General features: G+C 44.9%; 1 long non-coding RNA gene across 1 annotated transcript in view; it reads left to right on the top strand.

Annotated features, from left to right (window-relative positions):
• LOC127006316 (uncharacterized) overlaps positions 1-20,081 on the top strand; it is a 286,097-nt gene that overhangs the window by 201,533 nt on the left and 64,483 nt on the right. The window contains exon 5 of the long non-coding RNA XR_007759468.1: positions 9,110-9,159. This is a non-coding gene — a long non-coding RNA (uncharacterized LOC127006316). The remainder of the gene's footprint in view (positions 1-9,109; positions 9,160-20,081) is intronic.

The raw sequence follows: 20,081 nt of genomic DNA, 5'->3' as shown, positions 1-20,081 counted from the left end.
GCTACACGCTGCATACCGTCTCGTCTTCGATACTTAAAAGTTTGCTTGGCCTCATACATAACTTGTAAGGAGACGATTACGTTTTATTTTCAACGAGTTTGACGCCGAAACGCGGATAATGCGGACTCAGGAAATTAAGGACGGTATTAAAAGATATTTTCGCTTCTCACATCAAATATTTCTAAAGGTCAAAGAGGGAGTCAGTCCGGTTCTGATGAGTGTTTCTTTAGGTTCACGGCACAGAGGAAGGGTCAGACTACCACCACGGCCATAAAACTACTCCTGGAAATGCCCCAAACACTTACGAAAGCCTTGTCAAATATGTGAACTTGAGCGCCGAAAGGTCTAGTAATACGCCCCTAAGCCTTTTAGATCGCTCTCATGTGGCTGAGGGTTATTTGTCTCGATCCACGAATTCGCAGGTCCAGTTTTATGAAGCGCGCTGTCTCTCGGTTCCCTTCTTCCTTTTTCTGCGTGTCTTTCCTCGTAGTGAGCGGCGTGGACGGTATATTCTGGTTGGCTTCTCTGGGCGACGGGAGAAAGCATAGAGAGAACGGTGGTGCGTGGTGGGTAGTTACTCTGGGTGATTTTAATGCAAAGTAGATAACAATCCAAGCTCCTGCCATCTAAATTTAGAAAGTTGTCAAATTATTTATGTTTAGTCCCTCGTAGTGTGTTCTTTGGCGTTCTGTTTTTTGGGTTTGGGTTTATCTGTTTGAGTGAGACTTATTCTGTCTGTTGGTCGGTTTGTGTGTAAGTCTCGGTCTGTCTTTCTGCCTCGCTTTCTGTCTTTTTGTGATCTTTCTTTCTTTGTTTCTTTCCTTCTTGTATTCTTCTTTCCTTCCTTCTTTTTCTTTCTTCTTTGTGTTTCTTTTTCATCTCCTTTCTTTCTTTCTTTGTGTGTTTGCTTGTTTATTTGTATGTTTGTTTTGTTTTGCTTTTTCTTTTTCTCTTTTCTCTTTTTTTTTCTCTTTCTTTCTTTCTTTCTTTCATTCTTTCTTTCTTCTCTTTCTTTTTTTCTCTTTTTTCCTTCTTTCTTTCTTTCTTTCTTTCTTTCTTTTCTCTCTCTCTCTCTCTCTCTCTCTCTCTCTCTCTCTCTCTCTCTCTCTCTCTCTCTCTCTCTCTCTCTCTCTCTCTCTCTCTCTCTCTCTCTCTCTCTCTCTCTCTCTCTCTCTCTCTTTTTCTTTCTTTCTTTTTCTTTCTTTCTTCTCTTTATTTTTCTCTTTCTTTCTCTTTCTCTCTTTCTCTCTCTCTCTCTCTCTCTCTCTCTCTCTCTCTCTCTCTCTCTCTCTCTCTCTCTCTCTCTCTCTCTCTCTCTCTCTCTCTCTCTCTCTCTCTCTCTCTCTCTCTCTCTCTTTGTTTCTCTCTTTTTCTTTCTCTTTTTCTTTCTTCTCTTTATTTTTCTATTTCTTTCTCTCTTTCTTTCTTTCATTCTTCTCTTTCTTTCTTTCATTCTTCTCTTTCTTTCCTTCTTTCTTTCTTTCCTTCTCTCTCTCTCTCTCTCTCTCTCTCTCTCTCTCTCTCTCTCTCTCTCTCTCTCTCTCTCTCTCTCTCTCTCTCTCTCTCTCTCTCTCTCTCTCTCTCTCTCTCTCTCTCTCTCTCTCTCTCTCTCTCTCTCTCTCTCTCTCTCTCTCACTCCTAGTTAGCTCCTAAAAACGAGAAAATCGCCTCCTCGTTCATGCCTCACACACGGACCCTCACGCCAACACGCCATCCTCGTTCTAACTGAAATAATGGTCGTGTCGCTCGGCATTTAGGGAAGTGAAGATAACGCGTGGGAGAACTTTTGGAGCAGATATGTTCTTCCTGAGGAGGCTTGTGGGAAAATCTGTGTGAATAAAATGACACTTCCTGAGTTCCGCCGGCCGAGGAATTCTTGTGGAGGTGACGAGCGGGGGACTTCTCGACGCAACCGCCTCTCAAGAAGTGTTCCGTCATATGTTGTAACGCTTTTTTCTTACAACAAAGGATACAGCTCAAGAGCACAAAAAAGCAAACAATAATAAAAAAAAAAAGCCCGCTACTCGCTGCTCCCAAAAAGAATCCAACGAGGTGGCCGAAAGAGAGGTCAATTTCGGGGTAGATCATGTAATGCGGAGGGTCTTTTTGTTGTGCATTATTCATCGAGGGACATTGTAATTAAGCTTTTTAATACGTTTCAAGAATTATAGATCAGCGTGGACAGTTATTGCATCTTTGTTAAACCAAAGAAATGTTACTCGCTGGGAACCGAAGAGTAAAACTTGTAAGCGTCGAGACTCAGGAGTTTAGGATGAGGATTCAGTTATAGAAGGAGGAAAATCTAAGTTTAGCTCTTGCATAGCCACATCGATATGTAGATATGTATGCTCTCTCTCTCTCTCTCTCTCTCTCTCTCTCTCTCTCTCTCTCTCTCTCTCTCTCTCTCTCTCTCTCTCTCTCTCTCTCTCTCTCTCTCTCTCTCTCTCTCTCTCTCTCTCTCTCTCTCTCTCTCTCTCTCTCTCTCTCTCTCTCTCTCTCTGACACACACACGTGCGTGCGCGCTCACGTTCATATACATACATACATACATACATACATACATATATACATACATAAATCATACATACATAAATACATACACATGCACATATACATGCATACATACATACATACATACATACATGAATACACACACACACACACACACACACACACACACACACACACACACACACACACACACACACACGACGCACAGGTTGACAAATCACCATTTTCTGCGATCCCTCACGTCCAGTTACTTCCTCTACCCTCCCTCCTCTCTCCCCGCTTCCTCCCCCTTCAGGACAGCTCTCGGCGCAGGTGTGGAGGGGAGGGAGCACCTTGCCTCCCGGCGCAGCACACCTGGATGACGCCGGGCCAGGGAACTCCACTCTCAGGCAGGTGGATGTTGATCGTCCCCGCCTCCGACGTCTGAGATTCTTCCTTTACAAAGCATCCGCCGACCCTGGTTTTTATGGCTTGAGAATGATGGTTTTACTCGTCGATGTGTTTCTATAAATCGAAGTTTTTATTTCTCCATGTCATTATTACCCTTTGGTTTTCGGTACGTTTTTGTTGGTTTGTCCCTTTACAGAATGTTTTATGTAGTAGTAGACCTTAAAAAGTAATAAAGTGTTGTGTTTTGTTTCTTTGGGACACACACACACTCAGGTTCGTCGTATGATTCGTCTTCTTCTTCTTCATCTTCATCTTCATCATCTTCATCTTCATCTTCTTTTCCTTTTCCTTTTCCTTTTCCTTCTTCTTGTTCTTGTTGTTCTTCTTCTTCTTCTTTTCCTTTTCCTTTTCCTTCTTCTTCTTCTTCTTCTTCTTCTTCTTCTTCTTCTTCTTTTGGTAGTTGAAGGGACAGAGGGGGTGTGGGGGGTGAGGATGGAGCAAGTCACGGGCCAGAGGAGCAGCTACGTAGACCCTTTGCTTGCAGATGAATGGCGTTCCTCCTCCGTCCTTCCGTCGGCGTAAATGGAGGGTCGTATGCAAATGACGCCCCGCAAGCCTGACGTGTCACCCCAAAAGGAAGTGTTTAGCACCGGAACGGGTTTTGGTGTTGATGTTGGGGGGAGGTGGTGACGGCAGCTTCCTTCCCCTCCCCCTCACGCTCCTTTCCTACGACCTTGCTCGCCTAGCCTGCCGCGGGCTGCTGAGGAGACTTGACCCTGCAACACCAAGGACGGACGACCACCCCGCCGTCGCCTCTCCCTCCTCCCTGGACCTCCGCAGCCGTCCCCGCATCCTCGATCGCATCAACCTGCCCACACCGCCCATCCCCACCACCTACCTGCCACCCCTCTACATCTTTAAACACCCACCAAGGAGACTCTTTTCCATACACTCCATTCTCACCACGCATTGTCTAAACTGCCACTAGAACCAGCACTTCTAAAACCATCATCTCATTTTGCCCTTCCTCTATATCCTTGCACCCACCACGCTCTCGTCCTTGCAATTCATTCTTACCTCACACATTCTATAGGCACCAGAATCACCAACGTCATCCCATCAAGCCACCACAGCGTGACCTCACCACATACTCTGATTCCTCCTCCTGTCGTCACCAAACATGTTAAGAGTAAAAATATGAACCACACAAGTAGCTGTCTCTATCTCGTTCATCTTCCTTGTCGCTTCTCTCCTCATCCGATCAGTCAGAAGTGGAGGGTTTTTATATTTTACCTTGTGTAGTGGTTTTGCTTGCTTGCTGGGGAGCCTCTGAGTTGGTGGTGGTGGTGGTGGTGGAGGTGAGCAGTGGAGGTGGCGGCGTCGGTGGTTGGTGGAGGAGAGAGATGGTGGAGGCTGGTGGTAGTGGAGACGGTTTTAGTCACGAGAGGGCGGGTCGGTTCGCTCGCGATGAAAATTCTCGGGGAGTAAAGTGCCAGTTTCAGGAGAGATCGTGCTGCTCTCTTTTTAACCATATTATTTCCCTTGAACAGTTCCTTATTTTTTTTCTTTTTTTTTACAGCTCCAATGTGCAATCCTCTCTGCCTGTTTGCCCATCTATCATTTTGGTTGCCTCTCGATCAGTCGGTTGATTTTTTTTTTTCTGTATCTGTATGTGCATCAGAATAGAGTATAAAGCTTATTTTTGGGGGGGAGGGAGGGGGTGATTAGGCAGGCCATTAGTTGTGTATTTATCGAAAGCAATCATTATATCTTCAATTACTTGACCGTAAGCATTCGTATCCAGTGAGGCAATATATGGCTTTTAAAACTTTTCTTCTTTTTTCCTCTCCTTTTTTTCTTCTTTTTCCTTCTTCTTCTTCTTCTTCTTCTTCTTCTTCTTCTTCTTCTTCTTCTTCTTCTTCTTCTTCTTCTTCTTCTTCTTCTTCTTCTTCTTCTTCTTCTTCTTCTTCTTCTTCTTCTTCTTCTTCTTCTTCTTCTTCTTCTTCTTCTTCTTCTTCTTCTTCTTCTTCTTCTTCTTCTTCTTCTTCTTCTTCTTCTTCTTCTTCTTCTTCTTCTCCTCCTCGTCTTCGTCCTTTTCCTCCTCTTCCTCTTCCTCCTCTTCCTCCTCCTCCTCCTCCTCCTCTTCTCCCTCGTCCTCGTCCTCCTCCTCCTCCTCCTCCTCCTCCTCCTCGTCCTCTTCCTCCTCCTCTTCTTCCTCTTCCTCTTCCTTCGCCTCCTTTTCCGTCTCCTAACTCTTCCTTTCACTCCCTTCTAACTACTCTTACTCCATCTCTCCGTAATTCCCCCTTCTCTTCCTTTCCTTCCCCCCTTCCCTCCCTACCTCCCTCCATTCCTCCCTTCCCCGTCCCTCCGTCCCTCCCTCCCATTACTCCCCCTCTCCCCCCTCCTCCTGCCTTCCTCGCCAGGTGTTCGGCAGGTGTGAGGTGAGGTTTTCATGTCACTTCCGGCTCTTGTCGACGAAGAACCTCAATTCGATAACCTTTAATGACGGCGGCGGTGACGGAGGGCCAGCCGGGGAGGGAGGGAGGGAGGCAGGCGAGTGTCCATCCTCTGTCCGAGCTCCTTAACGTCCCCTAATTAAGCCGCGCAGGTGATCGAGCTGCAGTATCTTGTCTCCTTTGTGTTCTGGTTCGTTTCTTTGTTGATAGGCCTTGTTTTGGGGACTTTGTTTTGGGGGCTGTATATTCCCTTTAACGTTCTTTGTTTGTGATTATTTTTTTTTCTGAGCCATATTTGTTTTAGTTTTCGATGTCTTTCTTTTATGTTCGTAAGTCTTGTTCTTTTCTGTTGTATTTAGCTCTTTTCACGGTTTCTTTTTTTTGTTGTTATTGTTCCACGTTTTCTCTCTAGTCTATTATATTTTTCTTAGGTTTTTTTTCTGTTTCTTGTCGGTCTTTGTTTTATTTTGTCTCTACGTGTTTTCAAGTTCTTTGTTGTTACTTTCTCTTCTTTTCTTCTGTTGGTTTCAGTTCCTTTCACGGTCTCTGTTTATTGTTTCCTGTTTTCTTTCCGGTTTATGATGGTTTTCTTTCCGTTTCGCTCTAATGTTCGGCCTCTGTGTCTTCTCTTTCTTTCTCTCTCTTCCATTCTCATTCTCTTTGTTTCTTGATCCGTGTTTTCTGTCTGACTTACGCTTCTCTTTTCTTTTATTTGTTTCCCTCTAATGTTCAACCTCTCCCTGTGTTCTCTTCTTGATCCATGTTTTCTGTCTGATGTACGCTTCTCTTTTCTGTTAAACGTTTCCCTCTAATGTTCAGCCTCTCCCTGTGTTTTCTTCTTGATCCGTGTTTTCTGTCTAATTTACGCTTCTCTTTTCTGTTAAACGTTTCCCTCTAATGTTCAACCTCTCCCTGTGTTCTCTTCTTGATCCATGTTTTCTGTCTGATGTACGCTTCTCTTTTCTGTTAAACGTTTCCCTCTAATGTTCAACCTCTCCCTGTGTTTTCTTCTTGATCCGTGTTTTCTGTCTAATTTACGCTTCTCTTTTCTTTTATTCGCTTCCCTCTAATGTTCAACCTCTCCCTGTGTTCTCTTCTTGATCCATGTTTTCTCTCTGATTCACGCTTCTCTTTTCTATTAAACGTTTCCCTCTAATGTTCAACCTCTCCCTGTGTTCTTTTTTGTATTGTTTGCGTTGTGTAAATTTACCTGATCAGGCTTTCTCATCACTGACTCCCGGATTAGTTCTCATTCCCTTCCATTCTTTGTCTCTGAGTATTTCCTGTTTTTTTTATGTTATTATATTTTAACCATTTCCAACGTCTTTTCTTTACCTTTTTATCTACCTCTCCTAATTAAGTTGGTCATTATCATACACGATTTCTCCATTCTCTCTGTTTATGTTTTCACCAATCGAAATTTTACTGGAAAGTGATTATCATTCTCGCGTCATGCATCCATCTTCTCGCTCTTGATTTTCACATCGTTATTTATTTTTCCGCAATAATGATGGCTTCTTTTTCCCCTCTCTGCGTCAAGTCAGCCGCCAGCAGCACCAACACCCACCCGAGGCCGCCCCACCGCCAGCGTGACCCACATGACCAAGGCTTCGGAACTCCCTACTCGCGGGGCAGAACGGCAGACTCAAATAGACAAGCACTCGATTGGGGGAAAACAATGCAAGACTAATAATATCTAGGCCGCGAGGAAGGTGCGAAGGGTGTGTGTGTGTGTGTGTGTGTGTGTGTGTGTGTGTGTGTGTGTGTGTGTGTGTGTGTTTGGGTGGAAAGTTGTGAGGCTGTTGCTTGCTGCTGCTGGCGATCACGTGAGTTGAGTGAAGCTTAGCAAGTGGAATGATGTGGTGGATGGATAAAAAGAGCTAGAAGTGGGTTGTTATTAATTAAGACATCAATAATAGACAAATGAAGAGTGAAAAATATGTCTTGCGCATTTTTGGTGAGGACGTGAAGAGGAGAAGAAGAAGAAAAAGACGAAGAGAGAGAGAGAGAGAGAGAGAGAGAGAGAGAGAGAGAGAGAGAGAGAGAGAGAGAGAGAGCGTATGAAACGGGCAGAAAAAAAGCAATTAACATAAAAATGAATAGAAATCAAGGAAGAAAAAACGGAAGAAATACTGAAAGAAAAATGAAAAAAGAAAGAAAGAATGAAAGAATGAAGGAAAAAAAGAAAAAAGATTAAAAAAAATAAAAAAATAATGGTAGATAAACTTAGTAAGGAAAGGCATCAGGACACCTCTCCTCCCGAAACCGACCAATCCTTCCTTCACTCCTCTAACTCTATTTAGGAGCAGTGAGTAGCGGGCTTTTTTTTTCACATTTGTTTCCTATTTTTTATGCCCTTGAGCTGACTTCTCTGCTGTAAAAAAAGTAACGAACGGCAGAAAGATTGAAAGAAAAGAAAAAGAAAAGGAAAGGAGGAAAGCAAGCACGTATACGGCAAGGCTGGCGCTGACTTAACCATGAGCTGCACTACTTGATGCACGAGAGCCTCAAGGACCCGTGACGATGAATATGGAAGAAAAATGTTGAATGCAAGACGCGAATTCGAACTTTTTTTTTCCTCGCTGCGATGACCCTCATAAGTAAGGAACGGGCGGCACCTTATATAGAGGTTAATGAATATGTCTGCCGATACAGTTTTTTTTTTAGTATTTCTTATTCTATGCACTGAGAAAGGAGTCACATTTATTTTACGTAAGAAGAGTGTACATGAAGCTGCATTTCGCCACGTGAAAAAAATATATGTAGTCGGGTTCATGGTCACTTGAGGGAGGCCGGCATGTCAAATGAACGTATATTTCTGACACATGGTCGAAAATCAGCAAATAATTTCTTAGGCATAGATGTCGTTGTGGTGCTTCTTTCTATTACACCTCATTTTCAGGCTTTCCCGGTATCTATGTCTTGTTAAACGTGCATCCTAATCTCGGGCTTGAATGTCGAATATATTGCATTACTACATATTGAAAACAACATATTGAACTGTTACTTCCAAGGAATCATACGACTAGACTTTAGTTTTATATTCCCATTGACACATCCCCTTTATTCATCCCATAGCTACGGTCTTTTTTTTACAGCAAGGGAGGCAGCCCAAGGACAAGAAACAAAAACATGAAATATAGTGGCCTGAAAGACGCTGCACGAACAATAGGAAACATAACGAGAGGCCAAAAGAGAGGTCAATTTCGGGTGGAGAGGTGTCTTGATACTCTCCGCCCGAAATTCTCATGATCTGTATTTTTTTTTTTTTTTACAACAAAGGAGACAGCTCAAGGGCATAAAAAAAAGGAAACTATAATAAAAAAAAAGCCCGCTACTCGCTGCTCCTAAAAAAAAAAAAAAATCAAAAGAAGTGGCCGAAAGAGAGGTCAATTTCGGGAGGAGATTTAGGGAGTGGATTTAGTATGGCATTAACGTAGCTATGTGCTCACGTTTCATGGACTCAGCAACTCACTTTTACAACAACTCACAACAACATCAACTATCTTAACACTCATCGACCTATAAAAAAAAACATTAAAGGATGCTAGTAAGACAAAAGAGACCTACAGGACCTTTAAACATGATACCACACAATGCATAAACAATGGAAGAGGTTGATTAGAGGCTTTAACATGAACACGCATCAGCCACGGACGAAAGCGGCGTGCAAGGAGAGGCGATAGGTGTGATACGGAAGAGCCTGAGATAATGGCTTGTATTGATGCGCAAACTTCCCTCCTTTTCAGAGGCCGTGATGGAGCCGTGAAAACAGACGCAGCAGAACCTGGGCTCAAAGGTAAGAGACGGAGGGGGGGGGGGAGTAAGGAGGAGGTGGAGGAAGAGAAAGGGAAGGAGGGGAAAAAGGAGGGTGAGGAGAGATAGAAAGAAGAGGAGGAGAAGGAGGAGGGATAGGAGGAGGAGGGGGATATGAGGAGGAGGAGGAGGAGGAGGAGGGGGATAAGAGAAGGAAGAGGAAAGATAGGAGGAGGAGGAGGAGGAGGAGGATTGATGGGAGGAGGAGGAGAGGAACCGGACCTTCCTTCACACTTGAATGATTGCTGGAGGAAGAGAGGAGAGAGAAAGGGAGAGAGAGAGAGGGGGGGAGCAATATTACCCTCCTCCTCCAATTCTCTCTCTCTCTCTCTCTCTCTCTCTCTCTCTCTCTCTCTCTCTCTCTCTCTCTCTCTCTCTCTCTCTCTCTCTCTCTCTCTCTCTCTCTCTCTCTCTCTCTCTCTCTCTCTCTCTCTCTCTCTCTCTCTCTCTCTCTCTCTCTCTCTCTCTCTCTCTCTCTCTCTCTCTCTCTCTCTCTCTCTCTCTCTCTCTCTCTCTCACGGTCGAGGTAAACGCTGGTGAAGAGAAATTGAATGTTTATTTGACAAAGTCTTTCATTTAATCATCCAAACTTTCACTTTTCTGTCCAGTATTTAATTTCCGTCTGTCTGCAAGCAACAACAGTAGCCATCAAGCACATTCTTTCGCCTCGGGTACAAGAAAAAAACGCTAATTATTTTCTCCATCTTCATTTCTCAGTGTGTGTGTGTGTGTGTGTGTGTGTGTGTGTGTGTGTGTGTGTGTGTTCGGCAGCATTTTTAATTTTCTGTTAGTCGGAAAAAAAAAGCTGTTTATGTGTTGGTGTTTTGATGGCGTTTGCGAATGTGTGTGTGGTGTTTTTTTTTTGTTTCTTTGTGTGTGTTTTCTGTGTCAGAGGAAATTAAGTATTTTTCCTTAATTTTTTCCTCTATTTGTTTCTCCCTCGCTCCCTCCTTCCTCTCTCGTTCCCTCCGTAATTCCAGTCATCCGTTGGTCGGAAGTTTCTCTCGTTCTCTGTTTAATTTTCTCTTTGTAGGTTGTATCTGTATTTACACACTCAAGGGCCTTGGCTTTGTTGATGTAAAATGGAGTCCCTATGTTTTCAATGCAATCAATGTAGGAAGGTTATGCGTCTTGGACTGTAGAAATTTAGTTTAGTTAGTTGGTTAGTTAATTAATTAGTTAGTAGTTAGTCAGTCAGTCAGTCAGTCAGTCAGCCAATCAATCAGTCAGTCAGTCAGTCAGTCAGTCAGTCAGTTAGTTAGTTAGTTAGTTAGTTCATTTAGATACTCTTCATCATCTCCAGGTTCTTATTCCATACCTGCCAGCGAGCCATCCACCTGTGTACTGAGATGTTGTTACCTATCTGTACCTCACTACCTGCCTCCTGTAGATATGTGTTAGCTTTGTCATCCCTGCCTTTCGTTCCTCCACCTGGTGTTTGCTGGTGCCGAAGATCTTCTGTCTCTGTATGTGGATGGATATCGTGGGTGAAATGGTTGTTGTTGCTCTCAGTGGTGGTGGAGGTGATGTCGGTGTTTGTGACGTTAGTGGTAGTGGTGATGTTGTTGTTGTTTATTTTCTTGTTCCTCCTTTTCCTCATCCCAAAGCATCCTCATCATTTTACCATAACCACCACCACCAACAACAACAAGAAAAACAACAACAGCAACAACAACGCTACCTCCACTACCACCATCCTTTCCATCACCATCACCTCCCCTCGCTCCCTCCCTCCTATCTTATCCATAACCTTTACCTCTTCCACCACCACCACCACCACCTCCGCACCCCCGCCTCCACCAACACCACACTCTCTCCACGACAATTCCTCTCCCCCTCACCACCCCTACCACCCCTCATCATCATCATTATTATCGTGTTTAGCCGGGTAACATGAGCCCTCACTGCCCCGGCAAACATTATAATACATCGTGTCCCTGGCGTCGCGTTAAATCATGAGCCGCGTTGACGAAAACTCATCCTAAGTAAGACATTAATTTTGCTCCTCCGCGCTGGGGATTTACGATGCACAGCGGCCGGCGTCATAAATCCCCTGAAAAATATATAAACATTCTTTTCAGGCTTGGCGACGGTGCTATAAGACTCCATGATACATAACATTTCAAGGATTTGTTGCTTATCTCTCTCTCTCTCTCTCTCTCTCTCTCTCTCTCTCTCTCTCTCTCTCTCTCTCTCTCTCTCTCTCTCTCTCTCTCTCTCTCTCTCTCTCTCTCTCTCTCTCTCTCTCTCTCTCTCTCTCTCTCTCTCTCTCTCTTCTTTATCATGCCCACACCCACTTTTTTCTTTTTCCCCGTTCTCTCCTAAATACCGAATGGGCGAGACTACCCCATCAGAGACCCATACTCTCCCCTAATACATCCATTCGACATCATTACGAGGCAGGTTTTCTTATTTATGAATATGTACACCTCGGGGGAGTGAGCGCGCTTCATCGACCAGAAAAATGACCGTCTCCTCGCCCCTGTGATTACGACCCGTTGTAAATAATACCCTGGTGGCACGTGATCGCATACCTGATATTAAGGAAACTGAGCAAAAAGCGAAAATTCGGGGTAACATAGAGGAGATCCGAGGCCGAGGTGAGTGGATGGCAGGCGGGCAAGGAAGGGAAGGGACGGGGCCGGACGGAGTGGAGAGGCGAAGAAGAGGAAGGTTGTGGCCGCGAGCTCGGAGGACAGGAAAGGCAGAGAGAGCGAAGGGGCTGTGTGCAGAGTAGAAGGAGAGGAAGTGAGCGAATAAATCATGTAAAAGAGGTAAGGATATTAGGGTAAGCGATATAGCAGACGCGGGCATAAGTCGTAAAGAGTGAAGGAAAGGAGAGAGAAATGAGGAGAGGCAGGAAGACGAGAGCAAAAAAGGATGAGACCACGACGTGAACGGGAAAATATTACTGACTGCAGGAGGAAGTTGAATGATATAAGAAAGGAGAGGAAGAATCCATGTAAGAAAGAATTCCAAGATGACAAAATGAAAGAGGAGGAGGAGAAAGAAAATTGAAAAGGAGGAGGAGGAGGAGGAAAGAGTAAGATAAATGCAAAAGGAAGTTAAAAGCGAGGAAAAAAAGAAAGAAAAATATGAGAAAGAAAGAAATCCGAGATGACGAAAACAAGGAAGAGAAGGAAGAGGAAGAGAAAGAAAAAAAAAAAGAGGAGGAGGAGGAGGAAAGAGTAAGATAAATGCAAAAGGAAGTTAAAAGAGAGGAAAAAAAAGAAAAAAAATATGAGAAAGAAAGAATTCCAAGATGACGAAAACAAGGAGGAGAAGGAAGAGGAAGAGAAAGAAAAAAGAAAAGGAGGAGGAGGAGGAAAGAGTGAGGAGCTTGCGTGGGAATTTGTGAGACACTGTTTATCAGGAATAGTCTCATTAGAACAACACACACACACACACACACACACACACACACACACACACACACACACACACACACACACACAAATAGCTGCATCGCCCATTTGGTAACCTGCATACTGCTGCAACAAGATTTCAAGGTGCATTATACATCCGTTGGGGCACAGAAGGTTTGGTGTCTGGTCAGAGTGAGTAAGAAAACTGGTTGCCATGAAAGGACATCAAGCCAAGAGAGGAGACGCAGTATTCTGGTCAGGAGGTTAGCGAAACAAATAGTATAGATCATTGTTTGTGTGAGCTATGAAACTAAAACTTCTGTTTATCAGGAACTAGATGAATAAATACAGAGGGAGATAGCAGAGTTGAGTAGAGTGACCACGGAAGAGGAGTAAATGCTAAAATACTTTACGATGAAGAAAGCATTACAAGTACACAGTTTTGGTACATTGAAAGCTTAAGGAGGAAGGTCATGCTAGGCTGCCAGTTAAACAAAGACGAGGGCCAGATAACAGATATATGAATGAAGTTAAGTAGATGCTCATAATAGACTGAGGAAATTATACAGAGGAAGAATGCCGTAAAAGGCTTGTACATATGCCCTAAAGATTTGATCAGTGGCATTATCTTAGAAATGAAACAGACCAATCTAATAAAAAGGGTAAAATAAACAAAATATGCCATGGTCTATAATGAGTATACCAAGTTAATGATAATGATGTAGACTGTAGAGTTTTATCACCCGAGAGCAAAATAAAAGGTTGCGCGGGAGAAAATAAAATCTGAAGGTATTTATAATCAGTTAGAAGGGTCACGGTGTAAGAGAAGGGTTATGAGCTCCGTTGCCAGATTATCGTACTCAGAGCACAGTATTTACCGGTTTCTGACGCCTAACTATTGCCAAGAAACATCAGGATCTAACTCTTTTAGCGATAACTATAAATGAGTTTCGTTATTGGCGCCCAGAAGACAGTTTTGGGGTAGGAAGTCGGGAAATATCGGCGGCTGAGTACGACAATCTGGCAACGTTGGTTATGAGTAGCATTTCTCATTCAGGAGGAGTAACGGCAACTGTTCTGAAAGTTATAAGTAGAGTCAGAAGCCAAGCACACAACAGATTTCCAGTTACATCGACTCGCTTACTCTTTTCTGCAAGACGGGAACAACACAACCCTTATTACAACACACATCTGATCACCACACAAATCTTATCAATCTCTGACCAACATCTTATCAACATCTCATCAACAAACAAGACCAGCTTTCCTATGTCATCAGCGCTTTTTTTTTTTGTTTTTTTGAGGACTGAAGGAATGGATAATAAGTAAAGCTATTAGTAGTTATTTGATTATACTGCGACTTTTTCTCTCTCGCTGTCTGTCTGTCTCATTCTTCTTTTTTCGAACTTATATAAAAAGTCAACCAGTGAGAGCGAGCGAGCGAACAAGCGAGAGAGAGAGAGAAACAGAAAAAAACGACAAACAGACAGACAGACAGACAGACACTCGGACAGAGATCTTTGACCCCCTCGCCGCAGCACAAAAGGGAGCTCATTGTGTGCTAAGATCCTTGCATTAGAGGGGAAGCTACCTTTATTGTGCCATCATGCTGTAGGAGGCGCCACTGTAGAGGGGGGGAGGTCGGGAGGCGCCGCTGTGGTGAGGAGAGGACGGGGGAGGACGCTGTAGAAAGGGGGAGGTCGGGAGGCGCCGCTGTAGAAAGGGGGAGGCCGGGAGGCGCCGCTGTAGTGAGGGGAGGACAGGGGAGGAGGCTGACGGGGCGGAGGAGAAGTGTAAAAGAGAGGTGTGAAAATGCAGGGGTGGTTACTCTTCCTAGGTCTTCTTCTTATGGCCTAGTGAATAGCTTATAGGGTGTGTGCGTGTGGGGACGGGATGCATGAGTGTGTGGGAGGGGTGTATGTGTGTGTGTGGGGGGGGGGTGTACGTGTGTGTCGAGGGGAGGAGGTCCGTGTGTGTGTGTGTGTGTGTGTGTGTGTGTGTCAGTCTCATGTATAAATTAAGCTTTTCGTGTCTAGTCTTTTTATTGTAGTTTATTTCCAAAAATGTTTATGTTTATGCACCTTCATGTAGTTATAAAATTCTATCTCCGTTTTAGCACTTTTTGCATATTTATTTACTTGTCTTAATACATGTGTCTGTGTCTGTCTGTCTGTCTCTTTGTGTCAATCTGTCTGTCTGTCGTTCGCACACACACACACACACACACACACACACACACACACACACACACACACACACACACACACACACACACACACACTCTCAGAAAGACACCTCCCTGAAACGAACCCTTTCTAATCATGTCTGTCTAGGTTAATTCTCGAGACCAAATTATGATCGAGGAGACGTTGTGAATAAATTTGAGTCCAATCACCGGTGAGGCCTCGACGCGCCTCAAGCAGCGTGTTCCCCGCTCGAAACACGACAGGGAGGAAGTGAGCGACGATGGAGGCGCGGTCCGTCATACTAATGCGAGGCGACACGGACACGACTACAAGAAGACGGGAGGCGGGACACAAGCGCGTTCACCTCTTCTCGAGTTTATTTGCTCCTACATGACAAGTCCTCACCAACCCACCGCAGGGAACGACGGCGAAGAGAAAGTAGGACAGATGCATAAGTCGTGTCTCGTCTCACTTACTAGGAGACTCCGGGGTCCCGACTCTCGATCACTCCCTCTGTCGCCTCGCCTCGCCTCGCTCTCTCCGCCCCTTACTGTGTGATCGCCTTACTCTCTTTTCACCCGAGAGGAAAAACAAATTGAGGGCTTCTATCTTCCATTGCGACGCCCTAAGCTTGTACAAATCCGCTGCCCCCACCGAGGTAAGGAAGGGCTTTGTGGATCACCCTATTCTCCTTAAGCCCTTGCAAGACGGCCTATACGTGGGGGCTGAATGTGCCGGTGGGAGGGGCGTGGCGGGTCTGCGGCTGCCTGGTGAATACTCGATGAACTGATTATTAAGTGGTCCTCTCCCCTTGCGGTGTGAGGCCATAGTGAAGTAAAAAAGACAGAAATATGGCCGAGAAGGTTTATGGTAAGCTCCGCGCGGACTAAGCCTACGAACGCTATCTAGACTGATGTATCTGTCATGGACGACGACCTTTATCAGCCCCTCAACGCTTGGGCGGAGAGATCGTATCCGCGGACTACTGGTGTGAAGGGAGGGGCTTAGGCTCATATATACACCCAAAAAAATGACACACACACACACACACACACACACACACACACACACACACACACACACACACACACACACACACACACACACACACACACACACACACACACACACACACACACACACACACACACACACACACACACACACACACACACACACACGTCAACTCTTCTCCACACTTCCATCACCATCCATTATTTTTTTATCAGTCGCTCAGATATGTTAAATTTCCTTCTGCAACCTTAATCAAGCAAACTATTAGACTTCTCATGTTTTGAAATGATCTTGAGCTTCAACAGCGGCGTATACACTCACCTACACCCACCCACACCCACACCCACGCATGAACCTTCCTCCTTCACCCCCCACCCACAACTACGAACCTAACTCTCCTTAATCCGTCCTTCATGATAATACCGAATGATTAAAGACACAAGAGCAAGGTAAATATTTCCCTCGTGACGGAGACTCCACCTCACAGCCTGCCGTCACCTGTTCCTCTCCCGCGCGGATAAATGAGGCGTTAATGACACATTCATAGTAGCCTCCGCGAGAGAGACTCGTCGAGCGGCTAACTCTGCCTGGCTAATTATGAAGCGCCGGCTGGGTGGTCCTGGCGGTGATGGGAGGGAGCGAAGCACAGAGGAATGGTAGGAGGGAGGGAAAGGGAAGAGAGGAAGAGACGGAGGAAGAGCAGAGAGAAGGACGAAAGGAAGAAGGATTAGAAAGTGACGGAGTTAATGAAGAGAGGAAAGGACGGAGGAAGAGCAGAAGAGAGGAAGGGGGGACAGAAAAGAAGGGAAGGAAGGAAGGGAAGGACGAAGGAATGGTGCGAAAGGAGGAATGGCTAAGGAGGAAATATTAAGAAAGAGGGAAGTTGGAGAAGAAATGACGGGAGAGGAGCAGAGGAAAAGACAAATGGAAAAGAAGAGGAAGGAAAGATCAGGAATGACTGCGTTCGAGAAAAGGACGGAATGAAGAGAGATGAATGAAGGAAAAGGAAGAGGAAGAGGAAAGGACAGATTGGAAGAGACGGAAGGAGAAGAGGATGGAAGGGAAGGAAGGAATGGAGGGAGAGGCCAAGAAGAAGCGGTAGACAACGAATCAAGATAGAGGGAAAGATGGGACAGATAAGAGATAAAAGATAAAGTGGTGTGTAAATACGTGTATGAGACGCGGATTTGGCTAAGAAAAAAAAATGTTAAATCTAGAAATATATATACACTCTCTCTCTCTCTCTCTCTCTCTCTCTCTCTCTCTCTCTCTCTCTCTCTCTCTCTCTCTCTCTCTCTCTCTCTCTCTCTCTCTCTCTCTCTCTCTCTCTCTCTCTCTCTCTCTCTCTCTCTCTCAAGGTGTGTTTACCTGCCTCTGACCCGCTAACACCACACCTCAATCACCGTTATGAGGGCGACCCCAGCAAGCACTGACGCCCCTCGGAGCAGACTAATTATTTGGCCGCCTCGCTCGCCGCCAGCAGCCGTGGCTTGTTAACCTGTTTACGAAGAGGAATGCTGGAAGGAGGCGCAGAAGAGACGCGGTGATATTAAAATGCAGATCCGGAGAAACGCATTAGGAGGAGGAGGAAGAAGGAGTAGGAGAAGGCGAAGACATAGACGAAGACGATAAAGAAGAAGAAACAGAAGACGAAGAAAAAGAAGAAACGAAGACAAAGATGAAGAAAAAGACGAAGACAAAGCAGACAAAGACAAAGAAGGAGAGGTAGAAAAAGGAGAAGACGAAGAGGTAGACGAAGACGATAAAGAAGAAGAAACAGAAGACGAAGAAGAAGAAGAAGAAAAAGACGAAGACAAAGAAGACAAAGAAGAAGAAAAAGACAAAGACTAAAAAGACAAAGAAAAAACAAAGAAAAAGAGAGAGAGAGAGAGAGAGAGAGAGAGAGAGAGAGAGAGAGAGAGAGAGAGAGAGAGAGAGAGAGAGAGAGAGAGTAATCTGATATGCTCTGAAGCCGTGAAGATATTAATGTCATAAGAACACGTTTATAAATTATATGAGTGTTGAAGGTGGAAATGATGATGATGACAGTGGCGGGGAACAGGGAAGGGAATGGCCTCACTCCGTCATCACCTTTACTAATTTCCACTCTGCTCCTCAGCCTTTTACTCTGCCAAGCTTGTCCGTAATAAGAGCTTCCCTTCCTTCCCCGCTGCTCCTGAGTTAGCTCCGCGCTTCTCCCTGAGTGCCGCTGGGCCTCGGCGGCTTGGCATATTCTCGCTCCTCGCGGCACTCATCTGCATTGCTAATGACATGCAGCCACAGTTTATGCGATATCGGGAGCCAGAGGACAGACCATTAGCTAGCCGGGACGCACAAACAGGGTTGTAGTTTCTGGCTTCGCTGAGCCGCAGTAATAACCATCTCTATGCAAAGGTCATTCTGATCTAGACACTATTGTTTTCTTTTCCCGGGGTGACAACATTCATGTGGCTTTGCCCTTGACTGCTTCCAGTAAATGAGTGTACATGCGGGCTCACGGCGGCGGGACCGTCGTTATGTGGGGCTTAAGACGGGAACGCATCCCAGGAAACTTTTGAGAACAGAAAAAAAAGAAAAAAAAGAAAAATCTTGCCAAACATAAATATAGATTTTAGAGTAAACCTTCGAGAGGCAACATAACTAATAATTTGTGGCTTTTGCATTTGAAAATTTGTGTGGTGAATGCGTGGCCTACGTAATGCTAGATTATATATAATGATTATGTGCAATATATCAAAGTTGTTGTCACCCTAATCGCTGAAATATTAATCAAGTTCAACAGTATAAATTGCATTAAGCATTGCCCGGGACTGAGGAAGTATGTTGCTTCTCTAATGGAAGTGTAGTACTGCTATTTTGTGCGGCCCCAGCAGAGTGATGACCCCCGCTGGGCCGCTCTTTGTCACCCGCAACGCTGAGAGGAGCCGCGCAGGAGGTAGTAAGATGCCTTCATGTCCGACGCACACATCGCCCGCCTCTTCGGTACCACAGAAGGAAGCGCTGGATTATTCTCCTCCGCGGCTAAGTGACACACGCTGCCACTGCCACAACCCGCCATTTGCTTTGAGCCACCGACTCTTAACCGTCTTAAGAGTGACACTCGGCCGGTATAAACGTGAGACTACAGGCTGAAATGTGTGTGTGTGTGTGTGTGTGTGTGTGTGTGTGTGTGTGTGTGTGTGTGTGTGTGTGTGTGTGTGTGTGTGTGTGTGTGTGTGTGTGTGTGCTGGGCCATGGTGGTACAGGGCGCCTAGTGGGCTTCATGGCTCGGTTTGATAACGAGAGACATTTGTACATTTAGTTATTTATTATATAGAACTCTTTTACGTTGATACTCAACAAGACAAACTCGGGGAAACACAAATTTTGCACACAACATTGCTAGCCACAGATGATAGACTTCTACAGCGAAAAATTATCCCATTCATTCATTCTTATATATGCCGTAAAGAAATGTGCAAAAGTCATGAGGCCGTATCGGTAAAGGTGAGATAGTTACTTATGTCCTAATTAACCGCCAGTAACTGTGAGGTAAAAGGTGAGGGAACGGTGAGGGAAGGAGGCCGGCGCGTTAGTGAAGCGGCTGTGACTCATGCGCCCACTCACTGCCCGCTAGAGATAACAACCGGCCAGAAGCATAAATCTCGGGCAACAATAAAATCAAGAAACCGTGCATCCAAAGGCCTTAAGTGAGCCTCTCAGTTACCGGGTGTGCACTGGAGGATATTTTCATCACGGGCGGAGAGGTGAGGAGCGAGTGAGAGAGAAGAGAGGGAGAGAGAGAGGGAGAGAGAGAGAACACTACTAAAGCCAGCGTGTGTGAGGCAGGACGAGTGAGGGAGAGGGAAGGTAGAGGAGGACCTGCCTGACGGAGTGCTGGGCCGGAGCAGATTTTTACCCCTAACCCGGGCCGATGTTATCCTAAGAGCTCATTGTCTGCCGCCTTGATGGCCTATAAAGCTCCCCCAAGGATAGGTTTACGTAATACTCCACGCGTGTTGTGGTGGAGGAGGAAGAGGAGATGGAGGAGGAATAAGAAGATGAGGTAGAAGAAAGGAGAAAGAAAAGACAAAACAGTAAAACGAAAGAAAAAATGAAAAGAATAAGAGAAAAAAGAAAAGGAAGGAGAAGAGAAGAAGAAGAAGAAGAAGAAAAAGACGAAAGAGGAGAGAAGAAGAAGAAAAAGAAGAGGAAATGAAAAAAAATATATAGAACAAAAGAGATAGACAAGGAGGTAAAAATACTGAAAGAGAAATATTATAAATCAAATGAACAAGTGTAAATCAACAAGGATAAATAAAAAAAATTAAGAACTTCGATGTGAAGAACTCTGAGAAACG

This window comes from Eriocheir sinensis, chromosome 3 (assembly GCF_024679095.1).
Source record: "Eriocheir sinensis breed Jianghai 21 chromosome 3, ASM2467909v1, whole genome shotgun sequence".
Taxonomy (NCBI): Eukaryota; Metazoa; Arthropoda; class Malacostraca; order Decapoda; family Varunidae; genus Eriocheir; species Eriocheir sinensis.
This window is presented reverse-complemented; position numbering and strand designations above follow the sequence as displayed.